This window comes from Triticum urartu, chromosome 2A, assembly GCF_056163025.1.
Source record: "Triticum urartu cultivar PI428250 chromosome 2A, HENAU_Tu73, whole genome shotgun sequence".
Taxonomy (NCBI): Eukaryota; Viridiplantae; Streptophyta; class Magnoliopsida; order Poales; family Poaceae; genus Triticum; species Triticum urartu.
In genome coordinates this window covers 746,904,795-746,926,922 of record NC_141874.1, presented here as the reverse complement: position 1 = coordinate 746,926,922, position 22,128 = coordinate 746,904,795, and the positions used below count along the sequence as shown (strand labels likewise).

The following is a 22,128-nucleotide window of genomic DNA, read 5'->3' as shown; positions in this document are numbered from 1 at the left end:
ATGATCTTAGCGGGAGGAAAATACTTAGAGATAAAAGCATCTTTGCACTCATTCCAAGAATCAATACTATTTTTAGGCAAAGACGAAAACCAAGTTTTAGCACGATCTCTAAGCGAAAACGGAAATAGCTTCAATTTAACAATATCATTGTCCACGTCTTTTTTCTTTTGCATATCGCACTAATCAACAAAGCTATTTAGATGGGTAGCGGCATCTTCACTAGGAAGGCCGGCGAATTGATCTTTCATGACAAGATTCAGTAAAGCAGCATTAATTTCACAAGATTCAGCATCGGTAAGAGGAGCCATCGGAGTGCTAAGAAAATCATTGTTGTTGGTATTGGCAAAGTCACACAATTTAGTATTATCCTGAGCCATCGTGACAAGCAAACAATCCAACACACGAGCAAACAAGAAACAAGCGAAAAAAGGGCGAACGGAAAGAGAGGGCGAATAAAATGGCAATGGTGAAGTGGGGGAGAGGAAAACGAGAGGCAAATGGCAAATAATGTAATGCGAGGGATAAGAGTTTGTGATGGGTACTTGGTATGTCTTGACTTGTGCGTAGACTCCCCGGCAACGGCGCCAGAAATCCTTCTTCCTACCTCTTGAGCATGTGTTGGTTTTCCCTTGAAGAGGAAAGGGTGATGCAGCAAAGTAGCGTAAGTATTTCCCTCAGTTTTTGAGAACCAAGGTATCAGTCCAGTAGGAGGCCACACGCAAGTCCCTTGTACCTACACAAACAAATAAGAAACTTGCAACCAACACGATAAAGGGGTTGTCAATCCCTTCACGGCCACTTGCAAAAGTGAGATCTGATAGAGATGATAAGATAATACTTTTGGTATTTTTATTATAAAGATTAAAAGTAAAGATTTCGAAATAAACAACGACAGAAATAGCTCGTTGACGAGAGATTAATATGATGGAAAATAGACCCGGGGGCCATAGGTTTCACTAGTGGCTTCTCTCAAGATAGCATAAGTATTACGGTGGGTGAACAAATTACTGTCAAGCAATTGATAGAAAAGTGCATAATTATGAGAATATCTAGGCATGATCATGTATATAGGCATCACGTCCGTGACGAGTAGACCGACTCCTGCCTGCATCTACAACTATTACTCCACACATCGACCGCTATCCAGCATGCATCTAGAGTATTAAGTTCATAAGAACAGAGTAACGCATTAGGTAAGATGACATGATGTAGAGGGATAAACTCAAGCAATATGATATAAACCCCATCTTTTTATCCTCGATGGCAACAATACAATACGTGTTGTTTCCCCTACTGTCACAGGGATCGAGCACCGCATGATTGAACCCAAAGCTAAGCACTTCTCCCATTGCAAGAAAGATCAATCTAGTAGGCCAAACCAAACTGATAATTCGAAGAGACTTGCAAAGATAACCAATCATACATAAAAGAATTCAGAGAAGATTCAAATATTGTTCATAGATAATCTTGATCATAAACCCACAATTCATCGGATCTCGATAAACACACCGGAAAAAGAGTTACATCGAATAGATCTCCAGGAAGATCGAGGAGAACTTTGTATTGAGATCCAAAGAGAGAGAAGAAGCCATCTAGCTAATAACTATGGACCCGAAGGTCTGTGGTAAACTACTCACACATCATCGGAGAGGCTATGGTGTTGATGTAGAAGCCCTCCGTGATCGATGCCCCCACCGGCGGAGTGCCGGAAAAGGCCCCAAGATGGGATCTCACGGGTACAGAAGGTTGCAGCGGTGGAATTAGGTTTTCGTGGTGCTCCTCGATGGTTTCGGGGTACGTAGGTATATATAGGAGGAAGAAGTAGGTCGGTGGAGCCACGAGGGGCCCACGAGGGTGGAGGGCACGCCCAGGGGGTAGGCGCGTCCCCTTGCCTCGTGGCCTCCTTGTTCGTTTCTTGACGTCCACTCCAAGTCCTCTGGATCATGTTTGTTCCAAAAATCACACTATTCCGTTTGGACTCCATTTGATATTCCTTTTCTGCGAAACACTGAAATAGGCACAAAACAGCAATTTGCACTGGGCCTTGGGTTAATAGGTTAGTCCCAAAAATAATATAAAAGTGTATAATAAAGCCCATTAAACATCCAAAACAGAATATATAATAGCATGGAGCAATCAAAAATTATAGATACGTTGGAGACGTATCAGATACTCTTTCATTGATTGATTTAGCAAAAGGGCTCGCGTACGACACCATATCCATCTAGCGATATCTCACGTCAAATAAGATAGAAATAGAAAGCAAAACACAGATAACCAACGACATATCAAATAAGGGTAGCAAGCAAAACATACTTCTTAGGGGATAACACGACAGAGATAACAAGTTCATGGTACAACCAACGACATAATTAAGATAGAAATATATAAAAGATAAAAAGCCCTAACACCCTAGGGCATGACAAGCTCACGAGACCGGGCCTTCACCACCATCTTCACTCTGCCTCCTCTCCATGCCGTCCTCGCCGATGTAGTAGGGGAGGTTGTGCATACCGTCGCGGGTGGGGAAGATGCAGTCAAAGTCTGTGAAGATGTTGTGGGTTTTGAATGCGATGAATTCGCATCCACACCAAAACACCTTGCCAAGGAGGTAGCATGCATCAAATCTGTTGGTGAAGGTGACGGTGAGCCCTAGCGATGGAGTCCTGGAGTTTGGACGCACTTCCTCCAGTTGGAACATCACCGGTGAGCCTGCCTGGAGGTGGGCAAAGCCCGCACCAAGGAACCACTAGGCAAACCCCCTTGCACCCCTCCAGCGTGATAACGCCCACACGCGGAGCGTCCTCTCCACGACGACGCCGGCCGGATACCGTCTCTCCGGCATGTTTGGTGGGAGCTGGAAGGTGGGGCCGTTGTACTGCATCCTCGCCTCACTTTGAGAGTGCTCTGGGTTTGGGTGAAGAAGAGAAGGGGGCGGCGCAAATGGATGTGTGGAGAATAGGTGGAGGGTGGTGGTTTAAATAAGGAAAAGGGAAGGGAAGGGGAGTGGCACCGGCCGCGCTTATGTTCAAACGAGCCGCGTCGATTGATCGATATGCCACTTTAATTGCCAACATGTTTTAATTGCCACGTTAAATAGATGCGGGTGGATCAAAAAGTGTGAAACAATGATCTACATCGAGGAGACACGTGTGGGAGATGAGACGAACTAGCGGCAGCGGCTCCTGTGAAAAATAGGTCGGTCAGCGCATCGTGGTGGCAGGCAGCGGCGCATGCAGGTAGGCTATCTACCTACATGCATAGCAGGCTAGCTAGACATGCCGTGCATGCATAACAGGCTTCTGGCGTTGTGGCCCGTGCACGGCCCAACAGTCTAACGACGGCCCAACGGGCGAACAGCGGCACCGTCCGACGCGAGCCCACTCATCAGGTCCAACGGGCGACACAGTCAGCACGGCCCCACTCATCAGAGTTAACGGTCAAAGCACTGACCTGACGGCATCCACCGTTTGTGACCAGTTCTGAGGGTTTCGGGCAAGGGAGTTGTGAAAAGTGAGAAAAAGTTAAGAACGTGGGGATGAATGAGTGATGACTTCACTCATTCATCAAAAGCTAAGGAACCAGGGGCACAGATGTAAAAACCCCAAAGATTATATAATGATCTTATGGAGAGTGATGACTTCACATATAAGGAGTATGATGAATAAAATTTGTTGAGGGCTGACAACACATAGTGTTGGTCATTTTTGCAATTAACAGAAAGTAATAAAGAAAGAGAGGTTTCACATATAAATACACTATCTTGGACATCTTTTATGATTGTGAGCACTCATTAAAATATTATATGCTAATAAGTTGATGTTGGACAAGGAAGACAACATGATGGGTTATGTTTTCTTATATCCGAATAGAAGTTATAATGTCATGGATCCTCCAACAAGTTGAGTCTGCTTCTCATCCCATGCTAGCCAAATCTTTTGCACCAAGTAGAGATACTACTTGTGCATCCAACATCCATTAACCCAGTTTTGCCATGAGAGTCCACTATATCTGCCTATGGATTGAGTAAGATCCTTCAAGTAAGTTGTCATCAGTGCAAGCAATAAAAATTGCTCTCTAAATATGTATGATCTTTTAATGTAAAGAAAATAACTTTATACAAACTTGTGATATGAAAGAAATAAAAGCGACAGACTACATAATAAAGTTCTTTATCACAAGCGGCAATACAAAGTGACGTTCTTTTGCATTAAGATTGTGTGCATACAACCATAAAAGCGTATGACAACCTCTGCTTCCCTATGCGAAGGGCCTGTCTTTCATTTTTATCCCCAACCTTTATACAAGAGTCATGGTGATCTTCACCCTTCCTTTTTACACTTTTTCTTTTTGGCAAGCACTATGTGTTGTGGAAAGATCTAGACACACATATCCACTGGGATGTAGGTGATCATAAACTATTATTGTTGACATTACCCTTGAGGTAAACAATTGGGAGGTGAAACTATAAGCCCCTATCTTTCTCTGTGTCCGATTGAGGCTTTGATCTCATAAGTATCGCGTGAGTGTTAGCTGTTGGGGAACGTAGTAATTTCAAAAAAAATCCTACGCACACGCAAGATCATGATGATGCATAGCAACGAGAGGGGAGAGTGTTGTCTACGTACCCTCGTAGACCCAAAGCGGAAGCGTTAGCACAACGCAGTTGATGTAGTCGTACGTCTTCACGATCCGACCGATCAAGTACCGAACGTACAGCACCTCCGAGTTCAGCACATGTTCAGCCCGATGACGTCTCTCGAACTCCGATCCAGCAGAGTGTTGAGGGAGAGTTCCGTTAGCACGACGGCGTGGTGACGATGTTGATGTTCTACCGACGCAGGGCTTAGCCTAAGCACCGCTACAGTATTATCGAGGTGGACTATGGTGGAGGGGGCACCGCACACGACTAAGAGATCAATGATCAATTGTTGTGTCTATGGGGTGCCCCCCTGCCCCCGTATATAAAGGAGCAAGGAGGGTGTGGCCGGCCAAGGAGGAGGCGCGCCAGGAGGAGTCCTACTCCCACCGGGAGTAGGACTCCCCCCCCCTTTCCTAGTTGGATTAGGACTTGGGAGGGGGAAAGAGTGGAGGAGAAGAAGGAAGGGGGGGGCGCCGCCCCCCTCTCCTTGTCCTATTCGGACTGGGGGGGAGGGGCGCGTGGCCCTGCCCTAGCCGCCTCTCCTCTCTTCCACCTAGGCCCATTAAGTCCCCGGGAGGTTCCGGTAACCCCTCGGTACTCCGGTAAAATCACTATTTCACCCGGAACACTTCCGATATCCAAACATAGGCTTCCAATATATCAATTTTCATGTCTCGACCATTTCGAGACTCCTCGTCATGTCCGTGATCACATCCGAGACTCCGAATAACCTTCGGTACATCAAAACACCTAAACTCATAATGTAACTGTCATTGAAACGTTAAGCGTGCGGACCCTACGGGTTCGAGAAGTATGTAGACATGACCGAGACACGTCTCCGGTCAATAACCAATAGCGGAACCTGGATGCTCATATTGGCTCCCACATATTCTACGAAGATCTTTTATCGGTCAGACCGCATAACAACATATGTTGTTCACTTTGTCATCGGTATGTTACTTGCCCGAGATTCGATCGTCGGTATCTCAATACCTAATTCAATCTCGTTACCGGCAAGTCTCTTTACTCGTTCTGTAATACATCATCCCGCAGCTAACTCATTAGCTGCAATGCTTGCAAGGCTTAAGTGATGTGCATTACCGAGAGGGACCAGAGATACCTCTCCGACAATCAGAGTGACAAATCCTAATCTCGAAATACGCCAACCCAACAAGTACCTTCGGAGACACCTGTAGAGCACCTTTATAATCACACAGTTACGTTGTGACGTTTGGTAGCACACAAAGTGTTCCTCCGGTAAACAGGAGTTGCTTAATCCCATAGTCATAGGAACATGTAAACGGGAGTTGCTTAATCCCATAGACTCCTCGTCATGTCCGTGATCACATCCGAGACTCCGAACAACCTTCGGTACATCAAAACACATAAACACATAATCTCATGAAGAAAGCAATAGCAACATACTATACGATCGTGTGCTAAGCTAACGGAATGGGTCATGTCAATCACATCATTCTCCTAATGATGTGATCCCGTTAATCAAATGACAACTCATGTCTATGGTTAGGAAACATAACCATCTTCGATCAACGAGCTAGTCAAGTAGAGGCATACTAGTGACACTCTGTTTGTCTATGTATTCACACATGTATTATGTTTCCGGTTAATACAATTCTAGCATGAATAATAAACATTTATCATGATATAAGGAAATAAATAATAACTTTATTATTGCCTCTAGGGCATATTTCCTTCATTAACAATTATGGAAGACTAAAAGATGGTTGAGTATGTGGACTTGCTACATAAAAGCCCTTACATTGACTCTTTTCGATATTATGATAAATTGCAATTGCTTCAATGACTGAGATCATACTTTGTTAGTTTTCAATAAATTTTTTGATTCATACTTTACCTTGTGAACGATTTATCACTTTGGCATGAGAAGTTATATGACAATATGTTGTTATTCTAAAGATGATCATGATGCCCCCATGTCCGTATTTTATTTTTATCGACGCCTCTATCTCTAAACATGTGGACATGATTATCGATTTTGGTTTTTGCTTGAGGACAAGCGAGGTCTAAGCTTGGGGGAGTTGATACGTCCATTTTGCATCATGCTTTTATGTTAATATTTATTGCATTATGAGTTGTTATTCCACATTATAGTACAATACTTATGTCTTTTCTCTCTTATTTTACAAGATTTACATGAAGAGGGAGAATGCCGGTAGCTGGAATTCTGGACCGGAAAGGAGCAAATATGAGAGACCTATTTTGCACACCTCCAAATGTCCTGAAACTTTATGGAGACTTATTTTAGAATATATAAAAAATAATGGGCAAAGAAACAACAGAAGGCGACCCACCAGGAGACCACAAGCCTGGGGGCGCGCCCTACCCCCCAAGGCGCGCCCCCAGGGCTTGTGGGACCCCTGGCCATCGTCTGGTGCTCATCTTCTGGTATATGGAGGGTTTTGACCTAGAAAAAATCAGAGGAGAGCTTTCGGGACGAAGCGCCGCCGTCTCGAAGTGGAACCTGGGCAGAAGCAATCTAGGGCTCCGGCGGAGCTATTCTGTTGGGGAAACTTCCCTCCAGGAGGGGGAAATCGAAGTCATCGTCATCACCAACGATCCTCTCATCGAAGGAGGGTCAATCTTTATCAACTTCCTCACCAGCACCATCTCCTCTCAAACCCTAGTTCATCTTTTATATTCAATCTTTGTCCCAAAACCTAAGATTGGTACCTGTGGGTTGCTAGTAATGTTGATTACTCTTCGTGGTTGATGCTAGTTGGTTTATTTGGTGGAAGATCATATGTTTAGATCCCTAATGATATTCAATACCCCTCTGATCTTGAACGTGAACATGCTTTGTGAGTAGTTACGTTTGTTCCTGAGGACATGAGAGAAGTCTTGTTATAAGTAATCACGTGAATTTGGTATTCATTCGATATTTTGATGAGATGTATGTTGTCTTTCCTCTATGTGGTGTTATGTGAACGTCGACTACATGACACTTCACCATGATTTGGGCCTAGGGGAAGGCGTTGGGAAGTAATAAGTAGATGATAGATTGCTAGAGTGACAGAAGGTTAAACTCTAGTTTATGTGTTGCTTCATAAGGGGCTGATTTGGATCCACATGTTTCATGTTATGGTTAGATTTATCTTAATTCTTCTTTCGTAGTTGCAGATGCTTGCGAGAGAGGTTAATCATAAGTGGGAGGCTTGTCCAAGTAAGGACAGCACCCAAGCACCGGTCCACCCACATATCAAATTACCAAAGTAACGAACGTGAATCATATGAACATGATGAAAACTAACTTGTCAGTGATTGTCATGTGTCCTCGGGAGCGTTTTGCTTTATATAAGAGTTCGTCAGGCTTATCCGTTGCTATAAAAAGGATTGGACCACCTTGCTACACTTGTTACTTGTTACCCGTTACGAATTATCTTATCACAAAACTATCTGTTACCACTAATATCAGTGTCTGCAAAAAATACCTTGCTTAAAACCGCTTGTCATTTCCTTCTGCTCCTCGTTGGGTTCGACACTCTTACTTATCAAAAGGGCTACTATTGATCCCCTATACTTGTGGGTCATCACGTATCCTTGGAGGAGTATATTAAAAGGTGTACATCTACTGAAGAAATGCCTGATCCACAGAATTGGAGATGGTACAGGAGTGAGTATTTGGAGCGACCCGTGGTTGAATAGAGATGGATCACGAACACCCATCACACGAAGGGGAAGATGTCTGTTAACAAGGGTGTGCGAGTTGGTCGATCCAGAAGCAGGAGGGTGGGATGAACCTCTAATCAGAAGCATCTTTATGGAGGAGGATGTTAAGGTGATTCTGACTACACCCATCAATGATGAGTACAGTGACTCCTGTGCGTGGTTCTATAACAGCAAAGGCCGATTTTCGGTAAATCCACATATAAATTGTATGTAAGGGGCCAGGATGCAGGCCTACCTTCCTCTTTGGGAATTGATGCAGATTGTTAGAATTAATTAAGCATGTTTAATTAATAGGGAATCTCCCCTTATCCCAACCGACTTGCGGTTACATCCCTACAGAGACGTAGTGTCTGTTCGCTAGGAACAGACGTCTCTTTGTACCATCGCGTCCTTTACGGACGTATATATTGTAACTTCTTCATCGATCAATACAAGAGTTGATTTCATTCTTAATACGTTATCAGCCACGTTGCTCTCCATCGAGCGAATGGACGCCGAAGAACCTCCCCTCCGTGAAGAAGACGCAACCTAGGCCTCGTCCTCTCTGTTCGCGACCTCGTCGCCAGCGCGGGGTCCTCAAGGCGTCCCGCGCCAAGAGTGCAGACGAGACATCGGCCCCGGCGCTACTCCTCTCGAGACGGCACCGCGCCCGTCCGCGCGGTCGCCGCCCCGCGCCCGGCCGTGCCGTCGCGCCCCGCGCGGTCCGCCCGGCCGCCCATCGTCGGGCCCTGCGCCAAGCGGTGGCCGCGCCCGCCTGCGCCATGGCTAGCAGCGCTAGGCCGTGGCCGCCCTCGCGCGCGCCCGCCCTGTGCTAGGCCTCGCCCGGCCCCCGACGACCGGCCATGGCCGCGCCCGCCCGCGCCAAGCCGTGGCCGGAACTGCCCGTCCGATCCCGCGCCAGGCCGCGCTACCGGGCGAGCGATTTGGCCAGAACGAAAAGAAAGCGACGGGAGGCGGTTGCGAGGCGCCGAAGGCCACTTCTCTCGACGGCCCTCAGCGCCACTGTTGCGCCCGCCAAGGCCCCTTGCCCGCGGCCGTTGGCTGACGGCGACTAGCAACCATGGCCATCCACGGCGTGGTGTGTTGCCCGACCCGCGGCGACTCCTCGTGCGTGGCGCGGCTCCCCCTCTTCCGTCCATCACGGAAGCAGCCCTGGTCGTGGCCTCCCTCTGGAGCGCGCGATGCGGCTCTCGCCATGGCGCAGCCCTCACCGGCCTCCCGCGGCGGTGCGCGACAGCAGCGGCTCCCTCCCGGCACGGAGGCGGTGCCCAGCGACGCCGTTGCAAGGCCGGCTACCTGAAGCGGTCTGCGCGGCACTGATGTACGCCCTCTGAGGCTCGGTGCCCATACAAGGTGAGGCCCGGCCTCGACCACTAGGCGCGCGACGCCCTCCCTACCGCGGCTCACGGCGGAGCCCGCAGAGGCTCTGTGCGCTGCATCCGCATCTTCTACGTCCCGGTGACGACGAAGGCGGCCAATGAAGGTGAGGCAGCGCACGACGCGGCTCCCGGCAACTGATGCAGAACGCCTGCACGGATGCACCTGTGGTGGTGGTCTCTGTGTTGAACTGAAGCAATCGATAGAAGCAATCGATTCGTATCCACATGACCCATACCAACGAAGAGAAAGGGAAACCTTATCTCTTCCCTATTTTGCATCAGACACCTGATGTTTGAAGTATTGGTCGAATAGGCTAAGCTGATTTCTCTGGTGATTCTGCTTCAGATTATTACAGCTTGGTCCAACTACTAGTGTTATTGATTAACACTTGTAAGGCCGTGTATAGATCTGCATTTAGTTCATTTTCTGTAGAGTTTTAAAAATTCCATAAATATGTGGCTGTTTTTTGCTTGATCTATAAAATATTCTGTACCGATACAATGACATTGTTTTACGATTGAGATTAAGTTTTCTCGCACAACAATGTTGATTTGCGATTGAGATTTTTCTTCTCTCGCAAAACAATCTCATTGCGATTGAGATTAATTTTCTCTCGCAAAATACTAATTCACCCGCTGAATTATCTGGCAACTTGATGCAAGATTATCTCATTTAATTTGAGGTCTATACAATTCAAGTTCTCACTTGAACATCAAGTTTACAACATCATTACTATTCATTACAATAGTAGTGTATTTCCGTTGAGTATGATGTATTCCGGAATGTATGTATCTCCATGTTCGCTACATGTCGAGATTAATACATCTATTTGCAATTGAGATTTTCAATTTCTTGCAAATACATATGCAAAATTCAGGGTGTCATCCTTAGCAATTTGAGATTCACACTAATGATTTCGAGCCACCTTCTTGAAATCTATTAATTTTGCAACATTAAGATGTATTTATATTACGCAATCTGTAATATAAATAAATTACCGGTTTTTCATCGGGGATGATATGTTCTATGTGTTTATCACATTGACATTCTTCATGAACATGTCACAGCGGTTGAGATTGATTTCTCCCGCACAACAAACTTGAAATTTTTTGACAATAACATCTCCCTCATTATATTAGGAAAACACAAGGTAATGAGTTGGATCTACTGCCCATGTGCAGACTATCTCTATTACTGTGAGATCTGTATGATCTTCAATGTGTTATGTTCCCACAATTGAGGTCGAGCATTTTCAAGTTATACACTTGAGTCAAAATTTTGCATTCTTATTACAAAACCATGATGATTTTTAATTTACTTCTTGTAAATTAATTATCTCTGGCTTGCCCCTATATGTAATCGATGGCTAACAATTTGAGGCTCTTGCCCTCAATGGCCACAACTTACTTAAGCGGGTCATGGACATCAGGATCAGTCTTGCATCTCATGAGATAGTGCGTGCAATCCAAGCCACGCCACCGGGATGCACTGGACCACAAGGGTAATGGTTTGAAACTCACTTCAAACCCTCAAACTGACACCATCAAGCTGTCACGAGACCCTATGTGCATGGAGAGCATGATGGTTGAATATGCATGCATCAACCGACATGTTTGGGGACTATACATTTAGTCACTTAGTCTCCTTAGTGATCTATTTATTTATGTCCATTTATCATGTTCTAATAAGAACATGATCATTGTTGTCATCATATATTGTACATCACAATATACTGTATCAGCACTTTGATACTAATACATTTGTATCTATTCTATATATCTGACAGTGATTTTCATATTGAGAATCTTCATGTCTATATATAGATTTCTACAGGAGTCAATCCGATGAAAAATGATATGTGTCTTGTGGACATATGCACCACAAACTTTATACTCAGGGAAGTCCAATATTTCCACTCTCATTGAGAGAAAGGAGATATTTAAATCGCTAGACGCGATGAGGTATTTGTTGGCTCAACTTGAGTCATATTTACTATCCCTGTGGGTACTCGAGTAACGTCGGGATGCTTTATTGCTTCCCAGGTTTCACTCGTACCCTACTAAACTATGAAGGTATCCGTCAAAATAGTTTCCATAGCGAAACTTATGATGACAACAAAGAGAAATAACTTCTCTTTACCATATGCAACGGATATGGCAAGCACATTCTCTGTGTATCATCTGGATTGTACTACACATACGACACAACCCATAGCACATGTTGTGTACGAGATAGTTTTCCAGAGTGTCTTGTACATGACAAACTTGGCATACTCGCCTTGATCATCGAGATATTGGGTTGAAACCGAAACTATCAGCAATTCCAATAGTTTATGATTATTATGATGCTAAATTCTAATAACATTTGGATTTTATGTGCACTACAAGTGACACAGGGAAGCTAATTTTAAGGCTCGCACATCTTAAAGTCTACGCTGAACCACTCAGACTCCTTGAATGCATCAAGTCGAGGTAAGTGGCTCTTCCCAACCATTGAGTAGACTATTCAGATATTCCATGGTTCTAAAAGACATATCTACATGATGGTCCTAAGTGTGTGCTTTATTCGCATGAAACCATTGGCTCATTATCCTGACATCGATTTTAAGCAAATCGAATAGATAACATTGCAGAATTCTCCTTGAGGGCCTTCTCTATGGCCTTTGGATTGAAGTTTAGCAATTTGTCCTAATGTCTAGACTCAAAATGGTTTGGTAGAATCCTTTCCAAAGAGTTAAGCTCATTGCATTATCTTTACTTTGGAATTGCAACTTACCAACTTTATGTTGGAGTCATGCAGTTTTACACGCTCATGACAGAACTGCATAATATTATTCCCCTCTATCTTTGATATGTGGATATCTACCAAGTATTTCCTATCTGCGGTATTTCGGTCGCATACCGATATCACCACGCGGCATACATCATTGGCCCCTCAACATATGGTTGGGATCTATGTGAGGAATAACTATATTACCGTCAATACCTCAAGCCCCTCACATGGGGAGTTATTCAAGGCCAGTATGCTGATTCAATGAGGAACATTTCCAGGCATTAGGGGGAGAATTCAAGTACCATAAAGAATGCCAGGAAATTAGTGGAATGTTCAACACATTTTTGCCTCAAATCCACGTACTCAAAGATCTGAACCATGCGTTCAGAAGATTTGCAACACATTGCAAATAACCTGCCAAATTCATTTACTGACTATAAAGGTGTCACGCAATCCTACAATCCTGCAAAAATATGTCGGAAAGAGTGGAGGTACCAACTAAAACCACTTAACTCCTCGTTCAAAGCAACAGGGGGAGAAGTACGACAATAGTACATCAGGATTCAGCTTCTTGCAAGCAAGGATATCAAGGCCTCTGAATAAGTAAATGCAGGTCAACTTCACGTTGACAGACACCTAATGGGTAGTATACACCCAGTGGACGGGAAACCTCCACCAACCCAGGTCATAGTGCACACAATGACCGGGACATCGGAATACCCGACTCAATCGCATTGGGAAATCGCGAGCAGTCACCATGGGTAACGATACTTCCATCAACTATATATTGATATATAGATTCTGGAGAATCATATAACCGGAAGTCTACAATTGTCGACATACATTTCTCAACTAGATTGCAAAAACCCTTTCAAATGATTCAGATCCAAAGACCATGGCCATGGCAAAGTGTGAAAACACTCGGACTGAACTCAAGCAAAGGGTATAATCTAGGTAGAAATGATCTTGCTCAATAATGGGAAGGTATTCATAAGCAATACCTACACCAGTTTTCTTCTGGGAACAGAATTGAGAACAACGAGGTGGTGAAATAAAGAGCAAGTATTGTAGCACAAGGGTTCACGCAGATACCCAACTATTCTCCAGAGGTGGAATCTCATTCCGATAACTTATATCATTGGCAGTACAAAAATCATCTATCTCTGCAGTTGATAGATTTAGTGATTACATATCCATGTGAATCACTAGATTCAGACATATATGATTGATTCCCGATGGAATCTCAATTCTGAATCGAAGTACAAAATGCAACATACATCGTGTAAAATCAATAAGTCACCATATGACTTATTATTATCGTCGGTACATTTTTGGTACAACCGACGTAGTGAGTTCCTTATTCACAAGGATTACTCCTACAATGATGATTATCCATATTTGTGTGTCTGCAATGACGACACATGTAATCATCTAAATGACGGAGTTCAAAATGAAGGATTTGGGTAAACCAAAATATCGCTCGTTACTACAACTTGAGCACCTTCATTCATACATTATGATATACTATGTTGTCTATATCCAAAATATATTGGAGAAATTCACTGCGGACAATTCTTATCCATCCATAACTCTCATGGTAGTTCATTCTTTAGACGTAGAGAAAGATCTATATAGACCAAGAGATGATGGAAAATGAGATATTGGGACTCAACGTTCCATAATGCCATTGGATCCACCAAACACAACTGGTTGGTACTCAAGAATATCTTTCGATATATCCAAGGCATTAAACATCTTGTCCTCGTTTTTCAGTTTCACAGAAATGTGAACACCGATATCATTGGATACATCGATCAGATCCCCACTATGTCAGATCATAGACAAGTTTAGTGTTCCTACTAGGTGTGGTAGCCCTCTCATGAAGAGTCTTCGAAACAGACCTCATGGCTACATCCACCAATCATTATCTCAACGATAATGTTTCTTGTGTTGCCCGGATGCAAACAGGTTACATAATAAGCAATATCACTATATTGCATATCTTGCAAGTCAAATCATGCGACTGATTTGTTCACCAGGTCTCTACCAACTTCTGTGTTCCAGAAATGTGTTCATGGAATTGGTATATGACGACTTCGGAATATGCAAGAATCAAGGGGAGTATCTTCCTGAATTGTTCTTGTTCAAAGCATCATATTATACTCTTTTCCCTTCATGAGTTTACTTTATAGGTTCTCATAAAGGTTTTTAATGAGGTAATATCAACACAAGATCATATGTCATACTTTCTGTTTTCCCCACCGGGGTTTTTAGGAAAGTATATACGACATATCTATTGTCCTCTAAATTCTATGAATTTCTCATATTGAGTTGAAAGAGACAATAACCATTATATGGTGCATCATTTTTCTCCTTATTTTCCCACTGGGTTTGAAGGAGTTTTAGCAACATATCAAACACCTATCTCCTCACATTTTTCCCACAGGGTTTTTCGAGGAGACTTACTTAAGTTGATGACAATGAACATTCTCAAATACAAAACAACTCGGAGGAGCTTTTATCGAGATGATGATACTACCTGGACAAGCATAGATTAGGGGGAGTGTTAGAATTAATTAAGCATGTTTAATTAATAGGGAATCTCCCCTTATCCCAACCGACTTGCGGTTACATCCCTACAGAGACGTAGTGTCTGTTCGCTAGGAACAGACGTCTCTTTGTACCATCGCGTCCTTTACTGATGTATATATTGTAACTTCTTCATCGATCAATACAAGAGTTGATTTCATTCTTAATACAGATGATTTCCCCTGGAAAAGGATTTGGAAAATCCCATGTCAACCGAAAATCCAACAGTTTATTTGGAGATTTGCCACAACAGTTTGCCACTGAAGTTTACTCTGAAAAGGAGAGGTATTGACTGTGAAACCAGCTGTTTCTACTGCAACCGGCTAGATGAGGACAGAGCTCTTCTTTGTGTGAATTGCAAGCAAGTAAAGAAGCTTTGGCATTGCCTTCAGCTGGAGGAGCTACGTGAACAGATGGCTGCTCGCAAGGATGCCAAGGAATTCGTGCAGGTAATCATAGATTTGCCAGAGGAGAAATGCGTACTGGTGGCATGCATGTTATGGCGCTAGTGGGATCACAGGAATAAAATTAACAAGAGGGAGAAGACAAGGCCAGTGGAAGAGCTGGAATCAAACATTTGGTACTGGGCTTTGGAATCGCTGCAACACTGTCGAACTGAAAATAGTTCTCCAAATGTGCAGAGGAAATTTGAGTGGACGAAACCAGTGGGTGAGACATTAAAGGTCAACGTTAATGGGGCCTTCAGAGCAATGGACAACATGGGGGGGAGCTGGAGGCTATGCATGCTGCTGCTACATGGGGAATAATGAACATCCAGGTGGAATCAGACTGCCAGACTCTGGTCCGAGCACTGCAGTCATCGGACTATGATCGAACACCGGAAGGACATCTCTGCAGACAGATTAGATTGTCTGCTCGTCAGAACTTTATGTCTAGATGTTCTCCTTTTGCTCCCCGTGAATGTAATAAGCTAGCCCATTCATTAGGTGGAATGGGATCTGGACGAGTAGCTGTGAGACAGCTCTGGGCCGAGGATTTACCTGACGATGTAATCGTGCGGAAGGCCAGACTGCCCGTATGATGTATGGAATCTTTGTGTTCCTTCTCAAAAAAAAGGAGCTGCTGTGTAAATCGGTGCTGGAGACTGGCATCAACCTAATCCTCACGCGGGATCCTCCTTGCGTTTCTTATGTTGAATTCTCCTTGCCTTCCCTGCCTCACCTCTGCGCATAACACACAACCTAACAATTTGAATGGCATCTTGTATAAAGATGCAACATGGACCTCGCACACAAGCAACAAGCAACTATAAGACTGTACATGCAAAATTTGATGAAGCAGAATCTTGGCGACGATTGAATGTTATACAGACAAATTTGACTTTTTAAGTGCCAGAGACCACAAATTCATGAATTGCACACAAGCAATCGGTTTTTTTACGAATTACTGAAACTGACAAGATAGCCCGCACACAACAACAGTTTCTGGGCTGCCGGAAGTTCATGGCTTGATCCTCGGTCAAGACAAACAACCAAACTGCAGCTTCATAGACATCACCAGATAAACTCCAGCCAAACTCCAGCTTCACGCTCCAGATAGTATACCACTGCAATTAAGTACCGAAAGAAGCAAGCTCGGTAAGCAGTCCAATTCAGCAAGCAATCACAGGTAAATAAAAATCTTGATTAATCAAATAATAGTTAGTTCTTGCATGTGTCCGGGGGAAAGGGCAGGGATAGGGATATTTGCCTACCATGTGGAGGCGCAGGAGAAGCTACTGGCGTGCCTTCGCCGACTTTGCAACCTTCTCCGCTGGGCGGACCTTGTCCCTCTTAATTACCTCCTGGAGCCTCGCGGCATACTTGCTAAACAGTTTGACAATCTCAAGATGATCCCAGAGGCCGTGCTCGGCCAACAGTTCGAGCGTCCTCTGCTCAAAGTTTGGGAACTCGATGTTCATCATACGTATACTCATCAAAGTCAATCAAGTGTGACGTAGGGTTTTACCTCCATCAAGAGGGCCCGAACCTGGGTAAACATCATGTCCCCTGCCTCCTGTTACCTTTGATCCTTAGACGCATAGTTCGGGACCCCCTACCCAAGATCTGCCGGTTTTGACACCGACAGCCGACTTCTCCCGTGATACCTCAAGCACTCGGTAACCGCAAAACCCCAACCTATTCTTGGGAACCTCTACCTCACCTACTCAATTTGTATATTATGTACTATACACATTTTAGAAATGAATATTTCCTATATATTTATAATAAACATGTTTACTTTGTTTTGCCGCACAATGCACTAAACATATACTCATCATATCTCTAAATTTAATGTTTTCCCGAAGAAAAACATATGAGAAGCCTAAACGATATAAAAAAAATTATATTTCTGACCATCAGGACTCTAATACAATTTCTCTGTATCAAATATAAGATGTTTTACGTCTAAAATTTTATTACAGAGGGAGTACCTCTCAAGGGATTGTACCCCTACTCTTCTTAGTGAGCAAGGCTCGCTTTATGTACTAAACATATGTTGCATTTATGTATATACTTTGGAATACGGTTAAGTAGCATCTTAATATTTATACTAACACATTTAAGTGTCAAGCTGGCCTACTAAATATTTAAAATACTAATGTTTGATTTTATAGTGTCCCATAAATACAAATATGCTAAATTTAGTTAAAATATGCTCGTAGAAATTGGGTTAGCTTTCATAAATTTGTGAGTGGTGTTTAATAGAACAATTTTTTTTGTAAAAATAAGCTATTCTATAGATCGAAGAACACTACAAAAGCACTAGAAAAGATATATCATTGTAGTTTGTTTATGTGTGTTATGTCTCTAGTATCTTTAACTACTGTAAATGCATGATAGTTCTAGAGCACACAAGTCTACTAAATATCTTGACACAAGTTTGTATGTATGATTATTTAGTTTAACTTTAACTTAGATAAATCATTTGTAGTGTATGAGTTCTCTTTCTATTGTTCAAACAACATGATTGAATCTCCTCCATGTGCCCCCACTACTTGTTTTGTTGGTGTTTTAATTTCTTTGTACTTTATTAGTCAAGCCTAGCAGTTATGCTCAGTACGGAGGGATTTAGAGCACAATCCAGGAATTTAGCACTAAAGCACCACTATTTGATGAACGAGCTTGGTGCCATTCCCGCCCTTAAACAAATTAGCCTCACCGACACCATCTCATCAGAGAAGAGCCACTGAGCTACCATAATTTGCCCAAGTTGGCGTACCATTTTCTGAGCACCAACCTCTTGTATGGCATCAACCTATAAATCATGGAGCTCGTCCTCACTAGTGCAGAACCGGGATTTAGCACCGGTTCATAAGGGCCTTTAGTGCCGGTTCTGTAACCGGCACTAAAGGGTGGTGACTAAAGGTCCCCCCTTTAATACCGGTTCGACACGAACCGCCACTAGAGTGCCACCACATGGCACGAGCCAGGCTTGGGTGCGGGGAGACTGAGGGAGTCCTGGACTAAGGGGTCCTCGGGCGTCTAGTCTGTTATCTATGAGCCGGACTGATGGGCTGTGAAGACATGAAGACCGAAGACTGCATCGTGTCCGGATTGGACTCTACTTGGTGTGGAAGGCAAGCTTGGCGACCGAAGATTCCTTCTTATGTAACCGACTCCATGTAAACCCTAGATCCCCTCTGTGTCTATATAAACCGTAGGGGGCAGTCCGGAAAGAGGGACATATACTCATTACCATATTCATAGGCTAGACTTCTAGGGTTTAGCCATTACGATCTCGTGGTAGATCAACTCTTGTAATACTCATATTCATCAAGATCAATCAAGCAGGAAGTAGGGTATTACCTCCATAGAGAGGGCCTGAACCTGGGTAAACATCGTGTTCCCGGTCTCCTGTTACCATCGATCCTAGACGCACAGTTCGGGACCCCTACCCGAGATCCACAGGTTTTGACACTGACATTGGTGCTTTCATTGAGAGTTCCACTGTGCCATCGGCAGAAGGCTCGATGGCCCCTTCGATCGTCAATAATCACGCTGTCCAAGGAGGAACCTTCCTCCCCGGACAGATCTTCGTTTTCGGCGGCTTCGTACTGCAGGCCAACTCGCTTGGCCATCTGGAGCAGACCGACAGCTACGCCCCTGGCCATCAGGTCAGATTCGGGAGCATGAATTACGTCGCGGACATCCATGGAGATTTGATCTTCGACGGATTCGAGACCACGTCCGCTGCTCCCCATTGCCCCGACGAACATGGCTTAAACCTATTATCAGGCAGCACCCAGGAGATAGCTCCTGTAGCAGCTCCGGCTTTAAATCCAAAGCAAATCAAATTGCCCGAGGATGGAAAGCTTGACTCCATTACAGGGGCTACCGTTTCCGCGGCATTGGAACCGCACGCAGATTCCACTTCCTACAGTATCCGCATCAACGAAACCCCGGACTCGCCTCTGACGTCGAACTCCGAACCCTGCGAGCCAGCATATACCGAACTTGATCAGTTATCGATCTTCAAGTTCAGTGCCGCAGATGTCTTCCAACACGCGCCCATGGGTGACATACTAAACTCGCTAAAAAACCTATCCCTGGCAAACAACCCGTCGTCGAACTATGTTCGGTTCGAACTTTCAGCGGACGATGGAGAATTTTGTTTCCCACCCGCCACCTAGCTCGTCGCCGCTATTGAAGACCTAACCAACACGCCCGACCCCTGCCCTGAAGACATCGACGGTTTGGACGATGATGAGGGGCAAGGCCAGAGCTTATTACCCATTCGACACGGGAAGACCACTTCCTGGTATGATATGTGTATGAAAGACACACCTTATGGCACTCTCGACGATGATAAGGAGAATCCAGTCGAGAATAAACCGCCTGGTACACAGCCCGGAAACCGGCACCCTAGGCCACATCGCCCAAGAGAAAACACTGCCAACAAAGACCCTGTGGAGGTAGAATCCGAGCAGGATGAACAGGAAGGCGGGCAGGACAGCTCTGATGAACGGACCACATATGGGGACTCAGAGGACAACAATTATCTCCCACCCTCCGAGGAAGAGGAGATCCTCGGCGACGAAGACTTTACCATGCCCAAGGAACCTCTCGAGCAGAAGCGCTTTAAACGCCAGCTTATAGCCACTGCAAGGAGCCTAAGAAAGAAGCAGCTGCAGCTTCAAGCAAGCCAAGATTTGTTCAATGACAGATGGACCGAGGTCTTGGCCGCCAAAGAACACGGCCTTAGCAACCCAGTCAAAAGCCACCCAAAGAATAGGTGTCTCCCTCAATACGATGGCAGGGCGATGGAGCCCATACCACCATCGAATAATGCGGCAGGCCGACCACAGTTCGGTGCAGTCCAAGAAGCAGCCCAAGCAGAGCACCATACCAACCCATCCGGCCGTCAAAACAAAATAGCTCGGAGGAATACCCGCGATATCAACCAATACACCGAGGTAGAGCAGGATGTACACGATTGACGTATAGATCACGAAGATATATCCCGACCGATGATGATGGTCGCCTATTCGGATGCTATAAATCCGATTATGCCTGGGCCGTACACCGTAAGCGGAACCCGCCGGAGGTGCTTCATAGTGTGGCCCAACATAGAGGAGCCGCACACCCTCTCTGCGTCACTAGCGAAGTAATGGAGCACGAATTCCCAGACGGGTTTAAACCCATCAACATCGAATCATACGATGTAACAACAGATCCTGCGGTATGGATCGAGGATTACCTCCTTCATATTCACATGGCCCGTGGAGACGACGTCCACGCCATTAAATACCTACCTCTCAAGCTTAAAGGGCCAGCTCTGTACTGGCTAAACAGTTTGCCAGAAAATTCCATTGGCAACTGGGAAGATTTGGAAGACGCCTTTCGAGGCAATTTCCAGGGAACATATGTCCGACCATTATACGCCGATGACTTAAGTCACATTGTCCAGGAGTTCGGCGAGTCAGCCAGGGAGCTCTGGACCAGGTTCTTAGTCAAAAAGAACCAAATTATCGACTGTCCGGACGCAGAAGCCCTTGTGGGCTTCAGACATAGTGTTGGGGAACGTAGCAGAAATTCAAAATTTTCCTACGTGTCACCAAGATCTATCTATGGAGAGACCAGCAACGAGGGGAAGGAGAGTGCATCTACATACCCTTGTAGATCGCTAAGCGGAAGCGTTCAAGAGAACGGGGTTGATGGAGTCGTACTCGTCGTGATCCAAATCACCGATGATCCTAGTGCCGAACGGACGGCACCTCCATGTTCAACACACGTACAGCCCGGTGACGTCTCCCATGCCTTGATCCAGCAAGGAGAGAGGGAGAGGTTGAGGAAGACTCCATCCAGCAGCAGCACAATGGCGTGGTGGTGGTGGAGGAGCGTGGTACTCCAGCAGGGCTTCGCCAAGCACTGCAAGAAACGAGGAGAAAGAAAGGTAGGGCTGCGCCAACAAGAGGAGAGGAACTCGTGTGTATTGGGCAGCCCAAACCTCAACTATATATAAGGGGAGGGGAGGGGCTGCGCCCCCACCTAGGGTTCCCTCCCTAGGGGTGGCGGCAGCCCCCTAGATCCCATCTAGGGGCGGCCAAGGGGAGGGGAGAGGGGGAGGCGCACCAGGGTGGGCCTTACGGCCCATCTGCCCTAGGGTTTGCCCCTTCCCCTCTTCCTTGCGCCTTGGGCCTTGGTGGGGGGCGCACCAGCCCACCTGGGGCTGGTTCCCTCCCACACTTGGCCCATGCAGCCCTCCGGGCTTGTGGCCCCACTTGGTGGACCCCCGGGACCCTCCCGATGGTCCCGGTACGTTACCGATAAAACCCGAAACTTTTCCGGTGACCAAAACAGGACTTCCCATATATAAATCTTTACCTCCGGACCATTCCGGAACTCCTCGTGACATCCGGGATCTCATCCGGGACTCTGAACAACATTCGCTAACCACATACAAACTTCCTTTATAACCCTAGCGTCATCGAACCTTAAGTGTGTAGACCCTACGGGTTCGGGAGACATGCAGACATGACCGAGATGACTCTCCGGTCAATAACCAACAGCGGGATCTGGATACCCATGTCGGCT

The 22,128-nt window shown here is 45.3% G+C and overlaps 1 long non-coding RNA gene across 1 annotated transcript; it reads right to left on the bottom strand.

The window, feature by feature from the left end:
* Positions 1-16,397: 16,397 nt before the first annotated feature.
* On the bottom strand, positions 16,398-17,015 carry LOC125534528 (uncharacterized). The gene is made up of 2 exons (XR_007294505.2): positions 16,806-17,015; positions 16,398-16,658 (listed from the first exon to the last, which is right to left on the bottom strand). It is a non-coding gene; the product is annotated as an uncharacterized LOC125534528 (long non-coding RNA).
* Between the last annotated feature and the right edge of the window lie 5,113 nt (positions 17,016-22,128).